This window comes from Filicampus tigris, chromosome 9 (assembly GCF_054856515.1).
Source record: "Filicampus tigris isolate MCC_2025a chromosome 9, RoL_Ftig_1.0, whole genome shotgun sequence".
Classification (NCBI taxonomy): domain Eukaryota; kingdom Metazoa; phylum Chordata; class Actinopteri; order Syngnathiformes; family Syngnathidae; genus Filicampus; species Filicampus tigris.
The window spans coordinates 7,361,987-7,382,743 of record NC_141225.1 but is presented as its reverse complement, the minus strand read 5'-3'; the positions used below and the strand labels follow the sequence as shown (position 1 = coordinate 7,382,743).

Here is a 20,757-nt window from a genome sequence, read left to right as displayed (position 1 = left end):
TTCTCTGAGGACTGTGGCTTCCTCCCACATTCCCAAAACATATTTGGTTCTTTACAGACTTTAATTTTCCATAGTTAAATGTGAGTTTCGATGCGTGTTTGTCCATATGGGCCCTGCAATTAGCTGGACAACTAATTAATAACACCCTGGACAGGGTGTTTACTGGCTCTCAACTCAACTTAGCTCAACTTTTATTCATAGAGTACTTTAAAAAAAAAAATCACAGCTGTAACAATGTGCCATACATAAGATTGAACATAGAATATAAAACAAAATCCATCAAATAACAATAATCGTCTCCATTGAGCAACAGCATGCATATGATATCACTTGTGTTGGCTGCAGCAGCTGAAATTTGAATGTAAACAAACAATTGCAGTTTTCTAACAGTTGTTAGTTAGTCCATTGTAGAGAATAACTTCACATTCACCGTAATATATAATCTCGTGTGGCATTTAATCCTCTTTCTTTCTTAACTCTACTACTACCTACTCTGCTCTACTACCAAGCGAACACTATGCTGGCTCCATGTTGGGGTGAAGCTTCTTGCGGTCATAGCATCGGAAAACAAACGGAGAAAATAAATAACAAAAAAAAAAAAACAAGTCCAGAAATGCGGATACATTACACTAAAAATAAATCACTGTTAAAGCGCTGTCAGTGTAACTACAGGTGTCAAACTCAAGGCCCGAGGGCCAGATCCGGCCGGCGGCATCATTTTATGGGCCCGTGAAGTCAAATCATGTGTGTTGACTTGACATGGTTTTGCAAATTAACTTGTATCACTAAATATATTTTGAAAATATTTATTACTAATCCCTCCTTTGAAATAGAAAAATAGTTACAAAGTATTTGCTGGCTTCTGATTTAAAAAATATTTATCCGTGAAAATTTGGATAATATAAGGCGATCCTACATTTATATGGGTTCACAGTCGTAACGGACACCAAAACTGTGATGTGGCCCGAGGCAAAACTGAGTTTGACACCCCTGGTGTCAACGGTTTAGCGCGACGCAAAAAGAATGAAGGGTGGAAAGTTCAGATAAAGGGTAAAGTTAACGGAACTGTACATTCAAGGGTGCCCACAACAACAAGTACTAAGAGCGACCACCAATTACTTTCAGTTAAAACAACGCAAAGAGAATACTAAATCGTAAAATAGGGTGGAAAAGTTGAAATAAAGGCAAAAACGTTGTAACAGCGGTGGTAACAGGCTACCGACTCACGGGCACCACCATTAAAGCCCAAAGTCAACTGGGATTGGCTCCAGCTCATCAGCGATTCAAGTATGACACAAACACAAACATGATTCTAACATGTTATGTTGAAGAACAGTGGGGATGCAGCATGCATATGCTTGTTAGTGAAAATTATGAGGCAGAATGTTTCTTTTTATGCAATGTGAGGGAATAAAATTCTTGATCTCCCGTATGAGAGTGTGAAGCGCTTTTGTGACGGCACTTCTGGTCCCGCTCCTCTGCGGTATCCACATCTTCATACACAGCAGGTGGACAACATTGGGACTTTGACGAATTTGAGCTAAAGACACATCGGTGCAGCCACTGCAGGAGTGTTCACGTGTCACTGACACTTCTAACCAAATTGAGAACTCTTTTGTGAAGTTAAAGAAAAAAAAAAAAAAAAAAACGTGTTAATGGAACTTGTCCACCATTTGCTTTGAACTATATTGACATTGTTCTAGTTGAAACTTGTCTTTAACTATGTCTGTATGTTATGTACATTATGTATTTGGACAATATACAAGAAAAATAAATTAATCAAAACATGTCACTGACTGCTTTTATGCCTTTAAAGAGCTACATTCTTATTAAAAGGGAATATTTTATTTGTTTAAGTTCAATTTTTATGTGCAACACTGTTTCAGCTGTGGTTATTTAAATTGCTTTATAACATTGGTCAACAAACTTTTACAGATTTATTTTAAATCACAGATGCAAGTAAAGTTTCTACTTGTTTTTTTGGGCTGATTCTGAGGCTGCCCTTATCTTTTCTCTAGGTATTCATAATACAACAGTAATATGTCATATATTTAGTAATATTTATGAATGAAGGGTTAGGTTCAGCAACAGGTGGATTTTTTTTTCATTGTAGCTATAAATGATAACAGCAATATTCATATTGTTTATAAGTCAAATTTAAAAAACAAAAAAATCTCAAAAACCTGAAGTACCTAACTGCACATACAAGTGTATATGTGTGTAGTATTGATGAATTTAAGTTACGCAATATAAGCAATGGGTAAAACAAGCATACTGTATTTCCTTGTGTTTTGGACTGTTAAGGTTACGAATATTTACGGTGGAGAGACCAAGGTTTAAACAGATTGAAGACATGAAACAACTCATTCAAAGCAGAGTTTAAGAACTAATAGTGCGTCTTGTTCTGGTAAAAGAGACAAGGGGAATATTTGTGCAGCCGCCCAAAGCAGATGAGGAGGGAGAGAGGGCCACCTGTTGACGATGAGTGGTGTTACAACAAACGAGGCTCTTGGCACATGCCCATTTACTCCACGGCCTCAGTTTGGAATGTACAATTAGATCAAAAACATGAAGACAATTATTTGTGACATGTGAGACGTCACCTCATCAAGTATGGAAGCATTCATTCCATAAGTGTTTTTTGTGTGTGATGAACATTACAGTATACATTAAGATGAAATATAGAATCATCATCAGAATATGAATACTGTATTCAATGTTACGTACAGAGAAAATAATTTTCGCATGCTATAATAAATAACATGCACTTGAAATGCTAATGATTGTCTTGAATATAACCAGAAAAGCTTGCAATCAACCTGTAGAACAAATATTCCATACATTTACTGTGCGCTGTCTTTCAACTCCATTTTGGACATACTTAAACATTTTAACAATGTCAACAAATTGCAAAGAAATTGCAACCCATAAAGTCGACTCCGAAAATTAAACAACCAAATAAGTACTCTGCCCTTCCATACTTGGTTATATTAGCCAGCGGTGGATTTGTGAATACCCATTAATTCTCAGTCCAGACGCAGAGGACTGAGGAAGTCTCCAATTAAATCGGCGGTAGACCCTCAAAGTGGAAGTCAACCCAGACATTTTTTTTTTTTCAAGATTTTCCCAGCGGGCCTACTAGATCAAACACGGCATTCTGATTAATATTGCGCTTGTGGAATATGAGTTAAGTAGCAAAAATCCACCCATTTTTAGTCATCTCAGCGGGCGGCCATTTTGTCACTTTTGTCGACTGCTCAGGTAACGACCAATCATGGCACAGCTTCAGAAAACTGGTCAGGCATGATTGGTCGTTACCTGAACCCTGGCTAGTGGTGATGTCATTTTCGGTGGACAGAAGTGACAAAAGAGCCGCCCCTAGAGATGGCTAAAAAGGGTGAATGAACTCTTATTCCACAAATGCAATATTTATCAGAATGCCTTCAACTAGTGGGCCTACATAGTACATATTGTTGAAAAAAATATGTTTGGGTTGATTTCCGCTTTCAACAATATTATTTGAACCATAGTGAGATTAAGTGTGCTGCAATTCTGTATTCACTGACCAAAGAATGGCAGAGACTTATGTGAACGCTAAGATTGTGGGAAAAAACCCCACATGAGATTAAGACACCGTTAGGAGTGGTGTGACTTAAACACTTTAAAAGTTAATACATGTTTTAAAATGGTGACAGTTTCATCTGGGAATGTATTCGTACAATTTCCCGGGGAGAATAATTGGGAGGTCAACCAAGCAGCTTCCCAATAAACTAGAAGCTGCATTATAACATCCATCTCCTGTCTCTCTGGACCATCAACATCTCATCTGCCATCAACATTAACGCTCACATCTGTCCCAGTCGGTGGGGGGAATGAGACCCTCTCACCTCACAGCTACCCACCCCAAGCGGCCGGCCAACATACGCTCAATGGTTGAGGACCTCATCGCCAAACATCGAATGGAGGTGATTCACTTGACCTTGGCCGCTTTCCAAATTCCCGCGGAGGGTCATTTCCTGGGAAGTTGTGGGATGGTGAGGTTGAAGGTCGGCCTCACCACAGGACAAAGTGCAGCATTCAAGATCCACAGGGATTTTCTGTTGGTTGTTCCTACTTGAGGACAGAGGACAAATGCATCTGACAAGGTCTGCTTTATGCCCAAAGGCCTGCAAAGGTTAGATATGGATTATGTTGTATAATGCACAGATGTGTGAGTATTAAGATGCGTACAGACATTCCTCAGTTTATTATCTTTATGGCCTAGAAGTGTTTTTTAGACATATTTACTGTAAGTATGCCTTTATTGCTGATAGACTATGGCACATTCTGACTTCTATTACAGCGTTACATGAACGCAATTAACTTCCACAAAGAGCAATTTGACCAATAGTGAACAAGTCTTTCACAAATGGGCTTCAAGCATTTTACTGCCCCTCCCAGTTGAGGTTTATTGACAAACTAAACAAAACTAATAATCTAATAAAAAACTAATAAACTAATAAAAGTTGGGTGCGTCAGTAAATTTTGCCAGTCCGCCATTCGCCAGTGGCTGGGCCACCTCTGTCATCGTCAGTCTGTCATTATTTCAGGCCGACCAAGTCTATTGTCGTCAACCCGTCACTCCATCAGATCTTTCTTCGCCGGCGTTGCGTCGGCAACAGCCAATCGGCATAGAGAACGTACTACTAACTATACTACACACATTCATGGCACAAGCAGGTACTCAGACAAAGTAAAAACAAAAACAAAAAACCAAACAAACAAAAACAGACACACACAGCGTGGTGACTGGTGGAATACGAACAATGTGGGACAACGTCATTGCGGTCTGTGGGACCGGCAAAAGGTATATACAACCCTGCCAGCTTCTTTTGTGGGCCAGGATGACCTAAAAAAGGAGCAGGCTTAGAGAATTGGTAGCAAGGAAGTTGGAGTATCTGGTGAGTGGATCGAATTCTTTACAGCTGTTGAACCGTCAACCAAGATAGCATTTAGCAGCCAACACAACCACCGGTCACTTGATTGACTAGTGATTTTCCAATTTTTTTAAATTCTTGTTTGGTTATTGTGGACAAGGACCCAAACGCAGGAGGCAAAAATCGTGTGCAATATAAAGTATTTAATCTAAAACAAAAGGAAAACAAGGTGCTGGGATAATACTAAACTAATAAAAATATTGAAGACCCAAATAAACAACAAGGAACAAAAGAACCAAACAAACCCTAGGACTAGACTGGACTGGACTGACCTTGACTTCGAACAGTGACAAGAGAGGGCTTGGACAGGACAGGACAGACAAACCAACAAGGGCTGAAAGAAAGCTGGCAACTAAATACAGACAAGTTAACGATACAACGAGGAACACCTGGACAAGACACAGAGGGTAGGAGGAAGCTGGTTGGTTAACACAAGGGACTGGGATGACAAGCACAGGTGGACTCAATAACTTAACGTCAGACAAAGGAACACAAGGAAAAGCATGAAACTAAACTCAAAAACAAAACTCAAAACACAGACCATAACAATTCTGTTGGAGGACAAGAAGCCCCTCTTCCGCTTCGCTCAAAACCAGGTATATATTCACGCCTGCGAACCAAAACATGCGACGTGTGTTTCAGTCAGTTTTCAGCGAAAGAGGCATACAGTATATTCTTTATCTTCAGCGAAGAATTCCCGTATACACTAGAGTATATTGATACGGTTGTATCATCCTGCCTCCATATTGCCAAGGTGCACAAAATGTCCATTGAATTGAAGCAAATGAAGAAGAATATAGTGATTAATGATAAAAATGAATTAAAAAATAAACGTATACGTATACAGTATACATACCGATACAGTATATATATATATATATATATATATATATATATATATATATATATATATATATATACACACACACAAACACGTGTATAAAACTCTAGACCTCCTGTATGCTAACGTGAAGCTATTAAATGTGTTTATATACACACACACACGTACACTCCCCACACACACACACACATTGTATGTTACAAGTAATTATTTTTGGGAACGGATGAATGGCATTTTACAATATTGCATGATGAGTTATTCTAGTAACTCACAAACCATTTTCTTCCATTTTGTGTGTCCGTCCTTCGCACATGACAACTGTTTACTCTCTTCTTAATGTGAAAATCTGGACCAAGAGAGTAGGTGGTAGAAGAAAAAAAAAAGTCCATTAATGGAAGATGGAGTCTAATCGACCAGCGGGTGCGATGATAACTCAGGCTCACAGATCGAGTACGTCCACACTGAGGTTTGAAGGGGGATGGGAGCAGAGGGGGGCAAACTTCTACAGCTGCTGCTGTAGAACTGCTTACCGTAATTAACCTCTGCTTGTGCTTTAAAGAAACACCAAAATTACCATTTTAAGTGGAACTGATGATTTTGAGGCATCAGGGATGTTATTTGGCGTGCTGAGTTGGTCAAAAAGGTCAGCATTGAAAATATGTGTGTGATTTTATAGTGTTCTGATAACGGTCTGAGTTGTTGAACAGCAGCCTGTGTCAAGCGGGGTACACACACCAGTGTTGGAAAGTTCACTTTCTAGTTCAAAGTTCAAAGTTCAGTTCACAATTTTTTCATTCAACTTGCTCAGTTCATAATTCATATAAAAAAATATGAACTAAGTTCACCGTTCCAAAAATGAACTACTTTATTTTATACCAGGGACAAAACCGGACTTTGTATCGAGGGCTGGTTGCTACGGCTGAGCTATGGCCAGGCACTCACTAAACTAGACAATACTAGACTATGTTAGACTAGGACCCCTTACCGTTAAATCACATTTCTTCTACTCCATTATTTTCTTTGCCATGAAGTGACGACTTCAAAATAAAAAACACCTTTACTCATTGACAGATTTGAATTTGCAATATATGACATACAGCGAGAGAGTTCAACTGAACTGGGAGCACATTTTAACACTAATAAAGCACACAATGAATATAAACATATACAGGTATATACTGATAGATATTGCGTTTTACTGGTACATACAAGAGGCTGGAGAAGGATGTAATTCAAACAGAATAACATTCTGTCAGCCATGTATGTCCTTTACTAGCTGCCCAACAGTATTTAATGTTTCATTTAATCGGCAAAATTCTAGCCGATTATTATTAGTTTTGAAAAGGCCTAATATCGGCCGATTGACCGGTCAGGCCCAAATCATAACATACTCTATGTGCTGTGCTGTGTTTTGGTCATTTGGAAAAGGCCACACGCTGTCAGAGAAATAAGAACAGATTTGGCGTTTTATTTCCTCATCAAGCATGGGGTCTCTCACATTTAACAAATCAGTTAAGATGTGAAAAATCGGTTACATTGCTAAAGATGAGGATTGGATGATGAACATTTACCTGTAGTTTTACATCAATTCAGCCATTTTTTAAAGTGACTTCTGTGCAGAGGGAGTGAATTCCTACGGATGAAACATTGCAGGAAGACTTTAACGTGTGTGTGTTCACGAGAACCAGACAGAATGTGCCAAGGGAGCCAAACAGATCACAGAGCAGCGGCAAAATGAAACCTGGCCAATGTGAGCATGTGTTCTCCGGCGGCCTTCAATGCGTCAGAGCGAGTGTGTAATGACATTCTCCACAAAAAGCACACCCATCGCCACGTCTCAGCAAATGGGCTCATTTGCTGTGGTGACAGCAGCTGGGGTGTGTGGAGAAATGGTTTCAGCCACCATTGTGATGGGAACAGCGTGGCTGGAAGAAGGCTTACAGTAGGTCAGGCATTTCCAGGAAATTCTGACAAATTACAAAGAAAGTGAAAACCTTTGACATTTATCGCGCGGGGAGTCTGCAAAGGTCATTTCTTTGCTTTCTTCTTCCCGCCTCATCCCCTCTGGGCGTGTTATTGCCGCAGCATGGGGGTTTCGGGGCAGGGGGGCTGGATCTAGGGGTGAGCTATGATGTCCGACATTGACAACATAGGTCAGACGTTGTGGAAGCGCGATAGGAAACAGCTTCTGTCTTTCCATGCATTTATTTGCACCTTTTTTTTTTTTTTATGACGGGGAGGACAGCTAACTACTGGAACGTTCACTCACTCGCTCTAACATTCGATACACCTGGCTGAAACCAGATCTCATTCAAGAGATGCATTGAAACACACAAAACATTTATTGTTGGGAGGACTATGTTGTATTGCTGTTTGCAACTGGTATTCTCCAGTTGTTGATGACTTCACACATACACAGGCACACGCACATTCATTTATTTTTCATGTTTAAGTTATGTTTACTGTATGCTTTTTTTTAATGTTTCGTTCCTCTCCAAACAGACCAATCACAGAGGTATATGACGGCATCAAACACTCTACTGCTGCTAGTTATTCGCCTTTCATTATCTATTACATCATTTTCATCAAGGTGTCGCTTGAAAATGAACCGCAGTGCCATAAAGAACGCCGTGGGCACGTGTTAAAACTCACAAAGAATCCTAATGCGCCATAATGCATCATTCCACGTCATAAACACTCCAACCTGCATCCTTGCTGGACCGCGACAGCCTCATTGGAATCTTAATACAATTCCCATCAGTCAGGACTCAGCGCACGTCCATGGCACTACGTGTTCCGGCTTTCCTGACGTTGACACGACAATTTACAGTTTGCCCAGTCACTTTGCTGTCGTAACATTAACACCGGTAAAATATCTTTTGGCTGCCGGCTGTCCTCGGTGGACGAAAAGATAATAGAAAGTTACACGCTGTTCCGCCTAAAGTCACATTTCATTGAGCCAATGATCCACAAGTTACGATTTTTTCCATAGTGCCTCCTCAAGCTTTTTAAAGAAGACAAAAGCAGGTGCCAGGTGTTCTGATAACATGCCTACACAACCTATTTTCCTTCTTCCTGAAATTAGACTGTTTGTCTAATGTACTGTATGTTGGTGACTGTACACCCCTCCCCATATACTGCCGGGTCGATGAGTATGGATTTCATTACCATAACGACCAGGGATGGAGCTAGGGGACTTAAGAGGCAAGCAAACGGCTTGTATTTGCTGTAGCTGATCCCAAAATGTGGGCCTCCAAAAAGACATTGAAAGCTTTCTCACTCATGGCGGTAGCACTTCACACACTGTGTGTATGTGGCACATGGATACATCACCAAAGACAAATAAACTGCCACCAGTTTGACAACCCCACTCGCCAATCAAGTATACACCAATTTTCGGTAGCTAACACTATTCCCTAAATATATATATATATATATATATATATATATATATATATATATATATATATATATATATATATATATATATATATATATATATATATATATATATAAATATTCAATCATCATATTCAATGATCCATTTGATCATTTTTTGTAATGTATAGTATTGTCCATCAGCTCGAGCGCCGCTAAGGATGCTGGGAAAGGGGGAAGTATTGCGGATGAATAAATGAAGGGACAGCAGAAGGTTTTTGGTGTTTGGAGGCGGATGTGTCCGTCCCCAGAGGCAAATCTCTATTTTGCCTTTGAACACAAGCTTCATACATTTCCGACATATTTGATGTTTACCGAGATGGAAATGATTCATTTGTGGAACACGAATCCCAGCTGACCCGTTCATCAGGTGCTTGATACATGAGGCTGTTCTGGTGGCAGCAACCAGGTCACCATGACACAAACAAGACGTGGGGTGGCGAAAGAGGGGTCGAGGTCATTATTTGCCTAGGCATCAGGGAAACACGGACGTGACGTCAGGCGTATGCTTTCGTATTAATGCAGACACACAGTGGAATTCATCAGAACCTTTGGAGATTACTTTGGAAACTCATGGCCGAATTCAAAAGATTGCTTGTTTTTTGCATGGGGCTAACCACTAAAAATGGAGCAAACAGCGTCTAATTCACAGCGCACGCACAGATGGTGAAATGCGTCACTAACTGAGATGCCAAGCAGAATGCGTCTCGGTGCGCCCGTGGTATTTGTGAGTATTTAAATGAGGAAATAGCATATATTTTGCGCAGAAATTGCCCGCCTCTATGCAAATGAGCCTCATTGATAAAGAACATCTAATTCAGCTAATTCCAGCGCTAATAGCCACACGCCATTTGCATGAAGAAAATAACATCTATTGAAAAGTGCTGGTGCCAAGTTGGCGCTCTCGCGAGAGGACGGATTGCAACCTGCAAACACTGACCAATGTGAGGAAGGCTCTGACATGTACAAAACAAGTCGTCCTAAATTAAATGCGCCTCTCGCTACACCCCGACAAAATAATTCCGGGCCATGAAAGACTGCCGTGCGACCCGGGCCGGTTCAATACTGTTTAGATTTTTTTAAAATAATTTCTGACAGACCCTTTTGCACCTCCTCGGTCAGGCTTACATTCTGATCATTTCATTGTTGTTTTTCTTACTGCCATTGCTCTGCCTTGGTACAAAGCCATCACTTATACTTTGGCATGTATGGCAGTTGGTGGGAAAACAGGTGCAAACTGCACTCAGCTGTCAAACTTTGCGGTCGTGTTTGTGCTCATTAACGCAATATCCTTTGTGAATTGAATTGACGTTAAAATGGAGCAAATTAAACACAATTAAAGGCTTTTATCAGCGGCCGCAATTCATTCTTTGTGCATTTGTTCCTCAGTTTTCTGATTGCAATGCTCATTTGCCGCTGTCCATGGTGCTGAATGTGATTGCTTTGCATGATTGTCCATCACCAGGAATCTGAACTGGAAGCACCTCTACACAATACGTTTTGATGTAAATAAACACATAGGTAAATGCCGCTGTGCATAGTCTTCAATCTCAAATATTTTGCATTTGGACCAGCAATGTTCAGGAGAAAAATATGTCTGAAATGGTGCAGCAATCACATAAGACTCCTGGAGTGATTCTCAACTGCTGTAATGTGCAGCGGGAAATTACTCAATTTTATGATTTTAATACTTTATCAATCTTTGTTCATCTATCACTGAAATGCTGAACAATCAAATGTTTTCTACTTTATGGCATTAAGAAGAATTAACCCGTGTATCCATCTGCTGCCATTCATAAAACGTAATAATAGCTTTGTGCTTAACTAAACAGGCGCAAATTTCAAACTTAATGAAAGGAAAGTAAGTAAACTGAGATGAGACGGTTGTGTGCCATGAGATTTTTCTAAAGTAAAATATGTGTTTTGGATAAATACAGGTTGCAAAACACTAATGACTAACGACACATGTGTTGTTGTCACATGGTTGAGATGTTGCCGAAGGGTATGAGATATGATGAAGAGGATGGGTCCTTGGACAGAGCCCTGGGGCACACCTGTGGTGACTGGGGATTTATTGAACATGCTAACACCAATCCATCAAACAAATATATATTAGAGAGCATTTAGTTGAAAAACTGCTCCGTCACAGTTTTCTTTTAAAGGTGATAAGGCAAAAAGTTTTGGATTTTTCAGTAGTTTGAGGTGGCCCATAAATCTGCTCCTGGACTGAGTAGATCTCTACATTCAGAACCAAAACTAGCAATCTCTAGTAAACTGACAATTTTAAAGACATTTCTTCATATGTTCACAAATCAGACTTTGGCATAGTGCAGAAAGCAGCGCAAACCATTTCTGCTTCTAAAACGGAATGATCTTCACTCACCTGGGCGTTATGAAGAGTAATTTTGTTAATATTTTAGCTGTAAATAGTTTCTTTGCATCTTCAAATACATAGAAAAGCTCTATATAAAACCAATGTATTATTATTATTAGCATTGGTTCTAGTTGTCAGGTGTGTTACACCCAGTTTGGTACCCACAATTAAGTATATGCTGTTAAATAATGGACGGTGGGTTGCAAATGACCCCCCAAATTAGGGATTGGACATGCCTGGGTAAAGTAAAAATACCCTGCCAAATATAGGTCAACATGAAACAAAATCAAATATATATATTGGGAGGCCATATAAAATGTATTATAGTGGGGTATTATTGTAGGTATTAAATCGGAATTGTGCAATTGGGCCTGTAGTACAAAAAGACACTTCTAATCTTCTGTACTTCAAGAAGTGACGCCGGCACTCACACAGCTTCCTAAATCCTCTCCAAGTCCAAAGATTGATGCCGAAGCACGCCGCCGTGCAGAGCCGGGCTTCCCTGCTATTTGCGCCGCACATTAAACTCTCGCATGTCAGGCACGGGACAATGCAATGATGAAGCTGCCAGCGAGAGACACCCTGCCGAGATTTAATCAGCGGCGAGAGTTGTAGCGAGCCGCCACACTCATCAGGAGCCGTTTTTGCAAAGCTAATTTACCACACAGGGCTTTTGGCGCCAAACTGCAAATTAAAGTTAAATATTTGTCAATTGTTCTTCTCATCCACTACTATTTCTCTTTTGTTTGCTACTTTGCCACAAATATCGAGAACATGCAAACGGGCACACAGACAGACAGGCTGTAGCGGAGACCCGAACCCAGAACCTCAGAAGTGTGAAGCACACATGCTAACCACTGGCTCGCTGTGCTGTGCTATCAAAAGACCCGTTTCCAGCACCTATACTGCATTCATTTGCAACCCCAGTCAAGTTTTTATTTCTGTCTTTTCCTGCTGAATATTCACACATGCACACTCTGACAAGAAAATGCCAATTTACACAGTGCGTGCAAAATTTCTTTCATCCAATAAGGCAAATGCAAATTAACGCCGACAAAGAAGGTCAAACATATTCAGGAGCTTCGGTAAAAAAGGGTGAGAATGAATCGCCGCTTGGAGTGCATTCCCACATGATTTTAAATGGAAAATGGACTTTTAAATTGCTTCTTCATGCGATATGCAATTGTTGTATCTTACATGTAAAACCTTTGATTTAAATTCCCTTCCTGCATATGACTATGCAAAAAGAGATCTATTAGGCCAAAGTAACCACTTGGGCATATTCCAATGCAAGAAAGGATCTCGCAAATGCTGACAACCAGTCCAGTGTGTACGCTGCTTCTCTTGCCCAAAGTCAACAGTGAAAGGCTGCAGCTTACATGCAAATTTAGTGAAGACAAGTCGGGGCTCCTTCAAGGTGGACCACACGCAAGAGTGCCTGTGGTCTTGAGCAGTCCTAATACGTTGCTTCTTCCTGTTCTGGTCAACTACGTTGACTCGACTGCAAATATGCGATGCACCTATAACGCCGTCACGTGTCTTGCTTCATTTGCTTGTGAGGACGTACAGTATAAGGATCTGTGTTTGAGACCTCCTCTTTGTAAGATGTCAGTTCACTACTCAACATTCACAAAATGTTGGACCTCTGGAGTGCCTGCCCAAAAATCAACTGTGAAATTACACAACCCAAGTGGATCCAATTTCCGAAAATGTGTCTGTGAGCGAGCAGTACTACATTTTGCCAAATTGCGATGTCACGGGCACAGGTAGTGGTTAGTACTTCTGCTTCACAGGCCAAGTCCAGAGTTCAAGTCTCGACTCACGGCCTCTTGTGTGGATTTAGCATGTTCTCCCTGTGATTGTGTTGTTGTTGTTGTATTTTTTTCCCAAGTACTGCAGTTTCCTCCCACGTTCCCAAAGCATGCATGTTAGGTTCAGTGAAGACTCTGAATTGTCCACTGGTGTGGATGTGAGCGTGAGTGGTCGTTTGTGCCCTGCGCCTGGCTAGCGACCAGTGTGGGGCGTACCCTGCTTCCCTTGCCCAAAGTCAGCTGGGACAGGTTGCGGTTCACTCACAACCCTGATGATAAAGAGCCATAGAAAATGGACTGATGTGATTTTACTATATATGTGTGTTTGGCCATGAGTCCACTTTATGCACCACATGCACAGATCTGCAACACTAATTGAAAATTGCAATTCATTAAGTGCTGCCTGCTCCAGTAAAAATATAAAGATGTTTTTTTTTCTCTTGACATTCCGGCTTCCAACTTGGCGCGTCGCAACCCCCTAGCTTGTCCCTGGTCTTCATGCTAACGAAAGCCTTATGTTGGCCCCAAAGTAGAGAAGGTCGGGGAGAGCGTGAGACAGAACTGCCCCCTCAAAACAGGCTGATTTCAGCAAGGCAATAAGCTCTCGTCAAAAGTGTTCTTGACTTTTGGGGTATTTTGACCGAGGCATGTCACAGAACTCAGGAAAAAAAAGTCTCCTTTGATAGAATATACAATTGAGAATTGCAAAACCAGTAAAAGTTCGGATGTTGGCAGCGGGCCAACCACCATATCAGGTGTTGGTTATTTTTTCCCCAGAACACAGTAACAGCAACACATGTACCAGTGATTGACAGATCAATCATTTAGTATTACAGCATCCAGTCCAAGACTTTCCAATTATCCTTCAAGCACATGCACATTTGAAGGCGCTCATTTTGAAAATGTTAATGTGGACAACACAAAAGAGGCATGTCCAAGCAACAGGAACAATCTACCGTGGAGATAATTGTTTTTTTCCCCCCTCTTTTGATGAATATCTCATTACAATGTGGTAGAGTTGTATTCAAGATGGATAAAGCCAGGTGTTTATAAGCGATTGTGCGGACAAAAGCGAGGTTTGGAGGACCCTCTCCATGGCATTCTGTGTGCGCTTTGGAGTGAAAGGTTTTAATGGCCTTCCTGTGTTGTTCTCCGGTGTGTTATGACGACTTGATTGGGATTGAAGTCTGCTTTCATTCTCACACAGGCCTCGCGTTGTTATGGTAATTCCCATGAAGTCGATTGCATGTCGCTGGCTGGCTGGCTGGCTGGCTGGCTGGCTGGCTTGCCGCTCCACTCGGATGCAATCTCCCCTCAGGAAGAGCATGACAATGACAATCAAGCCATAAGAACAATAGCACGGCGCACACACAAACGCTCCGAGTGACCACGGTGGTTACCTGAGCAACAACGAGACCGATGGAAGCAGCAGAGTGGCCCTCAGGTGCCGTCCGCGTCTCGCTTTGCGGACCTCGACTCATTTCACGGTTGCCCATTAGCTGGCACAGCCGCTTTGCCGTGTGTGAGGCAAGTCATTCAAAGTGCTTTACAGAGCACATAAAGAAGCGAGTAAACAATATAAAATAGAATGATTGCCCCGCGGTGCTTCGGCTCGATACAATTTACATCCAACGTCCCTCAAGAGACCTTCTTTTGGTCATGTAAGAACCTGAGGTTTCATTTAATGAATGGCATCAAGGTCAGCATTTTCAGTTACTCTCTAACATGCAATAATCACTGCAGGTTGACTTTTGACCTACATTGTTATTATTATTATGATTACACCATTTGGAACGTTTTTTTTTAGAAATGCGTCAATCTGGATTAGGGGTTGAACTGATTACTTGATGAGAATATCGGTTAGCTATTACTATCTTGCTAGCTTCCATATCAACGGGGCAGACATGCACCTGAAACTAAAAAGTGAAGTGTTGAAAGTCTCTGTCGCCGAAATGCATTAGTGCAATCAATAAATGAGAAGATCGTTGCCAGCCTGTGAAACATCCATAATCCTTTCTGTCTTCTTGGACATTTACTCTCTTTGTATTAAGTTGGGCCTCAAAATGTTTTTTCCCCCAATAACAACACAGAGAATCCCAGCTTGTCTGTTGCAGATGTGTGCAAGTGTCAATCGCCAGGTGTGCGGCTGTGAGTCGCTGACAGCAATTTGTTTGCATTCTGCTGCCCTGCTCTGTGTGTGGCGGGCCTAATTTCACACTTGATGGGTGGCCAGGCGCTTCGGACACCCAACTATTTGTATACAAGACATTTAAAAATCAATTTCACATCCTCTTTCAAAGGAATGCTCTATGCACACTGTACTGCATCTAACAAGTGAATAGCAAGCACACATACACTACACCCGCTAAACCGGCCTGTCTGCAAGTCCCAACCATCTGGACATAGGAATCCATATATATATGGCACTTTTATTGCACGGTGAGTCACAAAGGAGGTTTATGGAATGAAGTCTGACCTTTAGTAAATGGAACATGACATCACCAAAATCAGCAGGGCAGCTCAGACAATGAGAAGAATTCAGACTTGATTAATACAGCAGATGTTGTCAATTACTATGCCTTCAATTGGAAATCAGTTCCTTTGCGACTAGCTGCTAGTTTACAACAACAGCGATATGGTGAGTTGGTTCCTCCGCAAGTCTCTCATTTAGTCGAAAAGCGGCCTTAAATAATGATTCGAGAGATTGCACAATGGCTTAAAGTAATTCGCCAACCGGTGTGGTGCATTTAATCTGACACTCGTTACGCTGGCCGTGCACGCCCCGCTGCCTTGGGCCGGCGGTGAAGAATGGCGTTATTATTATTATTGAGTGTGGCTAATAGGAGCAGCACTCATCCATCCTACTTGGCTTACTAGCTCCTCCATCACGGCCTCTTCTGCAGTGCGGAGGACAGCTTCTGCGCGGACCGAACTATGGAGTACGTTTTCAATCAACCTTCAAGCCAAGCTGCACAGTTCAGTTTGCACGATGGAGGAGACACACTATGGAAAATTGACGTTTTCATTGCTTATACACAAATAGTTGTGTCTCTGGAATGCCTGCCCAGCCATCAGGTGTGAAATTAATTAAATGGGTAAGTGGATCTTATATCTGGCTTTTTGGAAAATGTTTCTGTGAGCAAGCTCTTATACACTTCCGCCCCACGGTTATGTAACAATTGAACTAATTTACATATTAACTGCACCGACATTGAGTCTCCCCAACTATAATATAATCAGCTCTGTGAAGATCCAGAGCCGCTTTCAAGTGACTACTACGTCTGAACCACTATCAACCACATCTGCGATGTCCCTGCTATCACGCCACAGCCAAAAGGTAAGCAGAGCTGCATTGAGCTTTGTTAGACACACAAATTTGCGTTAGCTTCTGATAATCAGGAAATACATGATTGCTTGTCGAAGCTGTCGGCACGGCACGGTGATGGTCGGGTGTATTTGTGTCCGGTAATGTGTCAATGTGCCACATACACACAGTGTGTGTGTGAAAATGCAGTGTGTCTAGCCCTATCGTTTAGATACCCCAAAGAAAATAAAAGCAACACCATAGTCCAAAGAAGCAGTTTTCTCTGAGTTTATTTAAGGATAATGGTCATTATAGCATTGCTTAAATCCATAATGAGACCACCCCAGTATCATGAATATGCCATCGTGTGCTTTTGACCTTTTTAACATACAACGCTCTGCCCCGTGATGACATCATCACCCGAGCTCGGGCCAATCCGTCACTGGCGCCATCTGCCAGGCCCTCGGGAAGTCTGTTGGCCGCCCGCAGCTGCCCGTCTGACATCCCCAAGTCACGTCAGCGGCGGTAACGAGCGGCCGACAGCTGCCTGATGGACCTCGTGAGTCGCTTTACGACAACCATCCTCAACATCCATCCGTCCATTTTCGATAAGCACCTGCTGTCCTCATTAAGGCGGCGGGCGTGCCTGATACAACCAGGACTGGTCGCCAGTCAATTGCAGGGCAAACTCAAATTCACACCAATGGACAACTTATTGACTCCAATGAACCTTGCATGCATGCAACTTTTACAAATTGATATCAGAGAGAAACAACTTTACTCTTTTTCAAGTAAATATGACTCAATTGTTTTTCAGTGTGGAAACCCTGCATAGACAAACGGGTGCCCAATGCCCACCAGCGTATGCTAGCGTCACCAGCTATACCAGCATGGACCAGCACCAGCATGCTCCCTGCGAGAAAAAAAAAACAAAAAACAAAAAAAAACAAGAAACAAACAAAAAAACATAAAAGACCAATGTGACCGAATGCCCCCATTCGGATATGCTCTGGTACCATCTGGTTGCAATGTACTGTATGCTTTCAATTCTGGTCACATCTCACAAGCGTTACTGTATGTCACTCGATGGGTAGTTACAAATCGGCCTACAAGATGGCAGTGTTTCAAAGCAATCTCAGCACCGGCAATATCAATTCTGGTGCAGCAGCAACGCTTGTGGTAAATTATTCAAATAAAAACCTTACATGAAATATATGGAAAATAATCAATTGCAAAAAGGAAGAAAGAAAGAGAGAGAGATAGAGAGAGAGAGAGAGGGAGAGAGAGAAAGAGAGAGAGAGAGAGAGAGAGAGAGAGAGAGAGAGAGAGAGAATTAAGGCAGACAAAATATTAGGTGCCGTCACATTTCCATTCAGTTGCAAATGATCAAATCAAAGATGAGCATTGTAATCGTTGTGCAGAAGGATGTATTTTGTGATACGGATTTTGCAATAGACTATAGGCATGTGTACCTAATCAGCTGTCCCAAAATCACTAACACGTTTGTGCAATTGATTCCTGTGCATTGACAAAGGATAACCGGGCTAACCTTGATTTTTCACGCACACGCACGCACGCACTGACTCACACATGCATACAAATACAGAAACCAGAAACGTACGGCCATAAAAATGCATTACGACGCCTGGAAGCAGAGCCGGAGGATGACGCCACGGGAGGCGTGCACGCTACGTGAGGCGCACACGAACTGAAGCGTGCATGTGCGCGCGCGGGGAAGAGAGAGAGAGAGAGAGAGAGAGAGAGAGAGAGAGAGAGAGAGAGAGAGAGAGAGAGAGAGAGTTAGAGAAAGAGAGAGAGAGACAGGGAGAAAGAGTGACAGACAGAGCGAGAGAGAGAGAGAGAGAGAGAGAGAGAGAGAGAGCGATTAAATGTTGGCTACGGGGGAACATGATCAATGCCACGGCTAGGCGGGAGGGTCACTCGATGGAAGAGAGGATGCACGCCGCCGCGCGCGCTACTTCGCCGGGTTACCACGCGTAAAAGCCACCAAGCGTCTTCACGCGTGCACACGCATCCACGCTGACCTGACCGGACAGGACGTCCTCATGCGTGAGTCTCGTCATCTTTCTAGGTGAGTGCTTCTTCTAATTTAGTACAAAAATGTAGTAAGTTTGTTGAGGATACAACTAGCATGGGCTAGTGTTCACCAGATTGGTTTGGTGCGTCTGTGGACTCTATAATGCTGTCTAGGGGGAAGGATTTTTGTCCCCCTAAATGTGCATTGATTAATCACCACTGTGCATGTGGGATTGACACACACTGGGAGCACTGGGATGGAGATAAAAAGCTGCACGTGCATGCACACGCACACACACACTGTACAACAATGCCATGAAGCTCCACAATGTTGACCAGTGCCCATCTGTGTCATGTAGTGTCCATTAAGAGGGGATTTGTACCCCTTGAAACTCCTCTGTCTTCCTGCATGCGTGTGGTCCCCCTCATGGGTTGGCCTTATCTGGACGGCCAGTTGGAGCCGCTTCTATTCTTCTTGCTCTTCTTCTTCTTCTTCCCGGACCCCTCCAGAGGGGCTCGAGCCTCTGCCAGAGAGGAGGCGAGCGTTGGAGCCAATTCGTCAGCCTCGGCCGCAAAGGCAGCAGCCTGCACTTTTATCAGTCGCCTGCTAATTTTAGAATTCAAATGAGTGGAATGTGAATGGGAACTGAAGTTGGCTTTAGGAAGGGCTGTTCATCTGAGGGGTTTTAGGCAGGATTTATGCTGCAGGTCCCAGTGCCCATACGATTTAATGCCTGAAGTACTTTTTTTCGAGAGGCTATTTCCATGTACATTTCAAGTGGCGCATAATCAACATGACTCTGCTTATACAATGAGGGAAAACGTGAAACAACCCACAAGCGCAGGTATCTGATACGTGTCTGATTTTTAGCGATATTTGGATGAAGATACCTGTAATTTTGATTCTGAATGTTTAATAATAAAATCATAATTCGAATGAGGTAACTTTAAAGAGATGAAAGTGTTCATTTTTGCAAGGAAAATGTATTCAGATGAAAACAATGAAGCTGTATTTTTACGAGAGGTCATTTTGAAAAGAAGAAGTCGTAATATAAAGGTTGTCAATTCACAAGAATGTTTTCAATGATTTTTAAATTTGACCGTCTCTATTCCCATTTGTAAGAAGCTTGATTTCATGCATTTTTTGGGCGCTTTTCGCTACTGTGACGCATATCCAAGTTGGGCCACTTGAAAGCGAAACATCGGAATTGCGTCACTTGAAGCATGCTGAGTAAATCCAGCCCTTAGTACAGCTAAGTCACTGGACAGGAATACATGATATGATTTTTCATCCGGATACAACACTGGTATTGAATTGAAGTGGAAATCACCCTTCACTTTGCAAAGAGCGCTTTCAAAAGACAGTAACTGCCTGTGCATGTAAATGCACGGTACAACCAATCAAGATCAAAAGCACACGCGGTCAAACGAAGCATAAAAACAGCTTCTGTTGGATTGTTTATTGATCTCTCCTCGTGGAGCTTTTTATTTTTGGGTCATTTCTTCTCCATTTTTTTAGTCATTCAGATCGTACTGCCTCCTGGCGAGAGTGCATTACTTCATCCTTCTGACCCTGGAGGTGATGCCGGATAACTTATGTGGGGGTGAAGTCATTGAGAACATTTATCTGTGTCATCCCCGGTGAAGGCCTTCTCTCAGCTGCCCATTAGGAAGGTCGAGAAACGAAAGCATTATTTGAAACACCAGATTATACTCCGGTTCAATCAGTGGCATTGATGCAGGAGTCATTCAAATACAAGGAGGAGGGGGTGGGGGCACGCTTGGGTTGTGTGTGTGTGACGGGGTGATGTGGGTCAGCAGCACAGGCGAGTGCATTAGTGCATCAGGCGAATTAGTGTATGTAACACAATTACATGGTGTGTGAGTGCACAGCGGCGGCTACTACTACTATACTCATACCCAGAGACCCCTGCCTGCTAGCCCCCCGTGCCTCCAGAGCATCCACACCTCCCTCA

The 20,757-nt window shown here is 42.2% G+C and overlaps 1 protein-coding gene across 1 annotated transcript in view; it reads left to right on the top strand.

Annotated features, from left to right (window-relative positions):
- The first annotated feature begins 18,623 nt into the window (after positions 1-18,623).
- The window catches only part of LOC147141775 (plexin-A2-like), a 120,130-nt gene continuing 117,996 nt past the window's right edge, over positions 18,624-20,757 (top strand). Inside the window, exon 1 of the mRNA XM_086040361.1 lies at positions 18,624-18,836. The gene's annotated coding sequence lies outside the window, so the exon portion shown is untranslated. The remainder of the gene's footprint in view (positions 18,837-20,757) is intronic.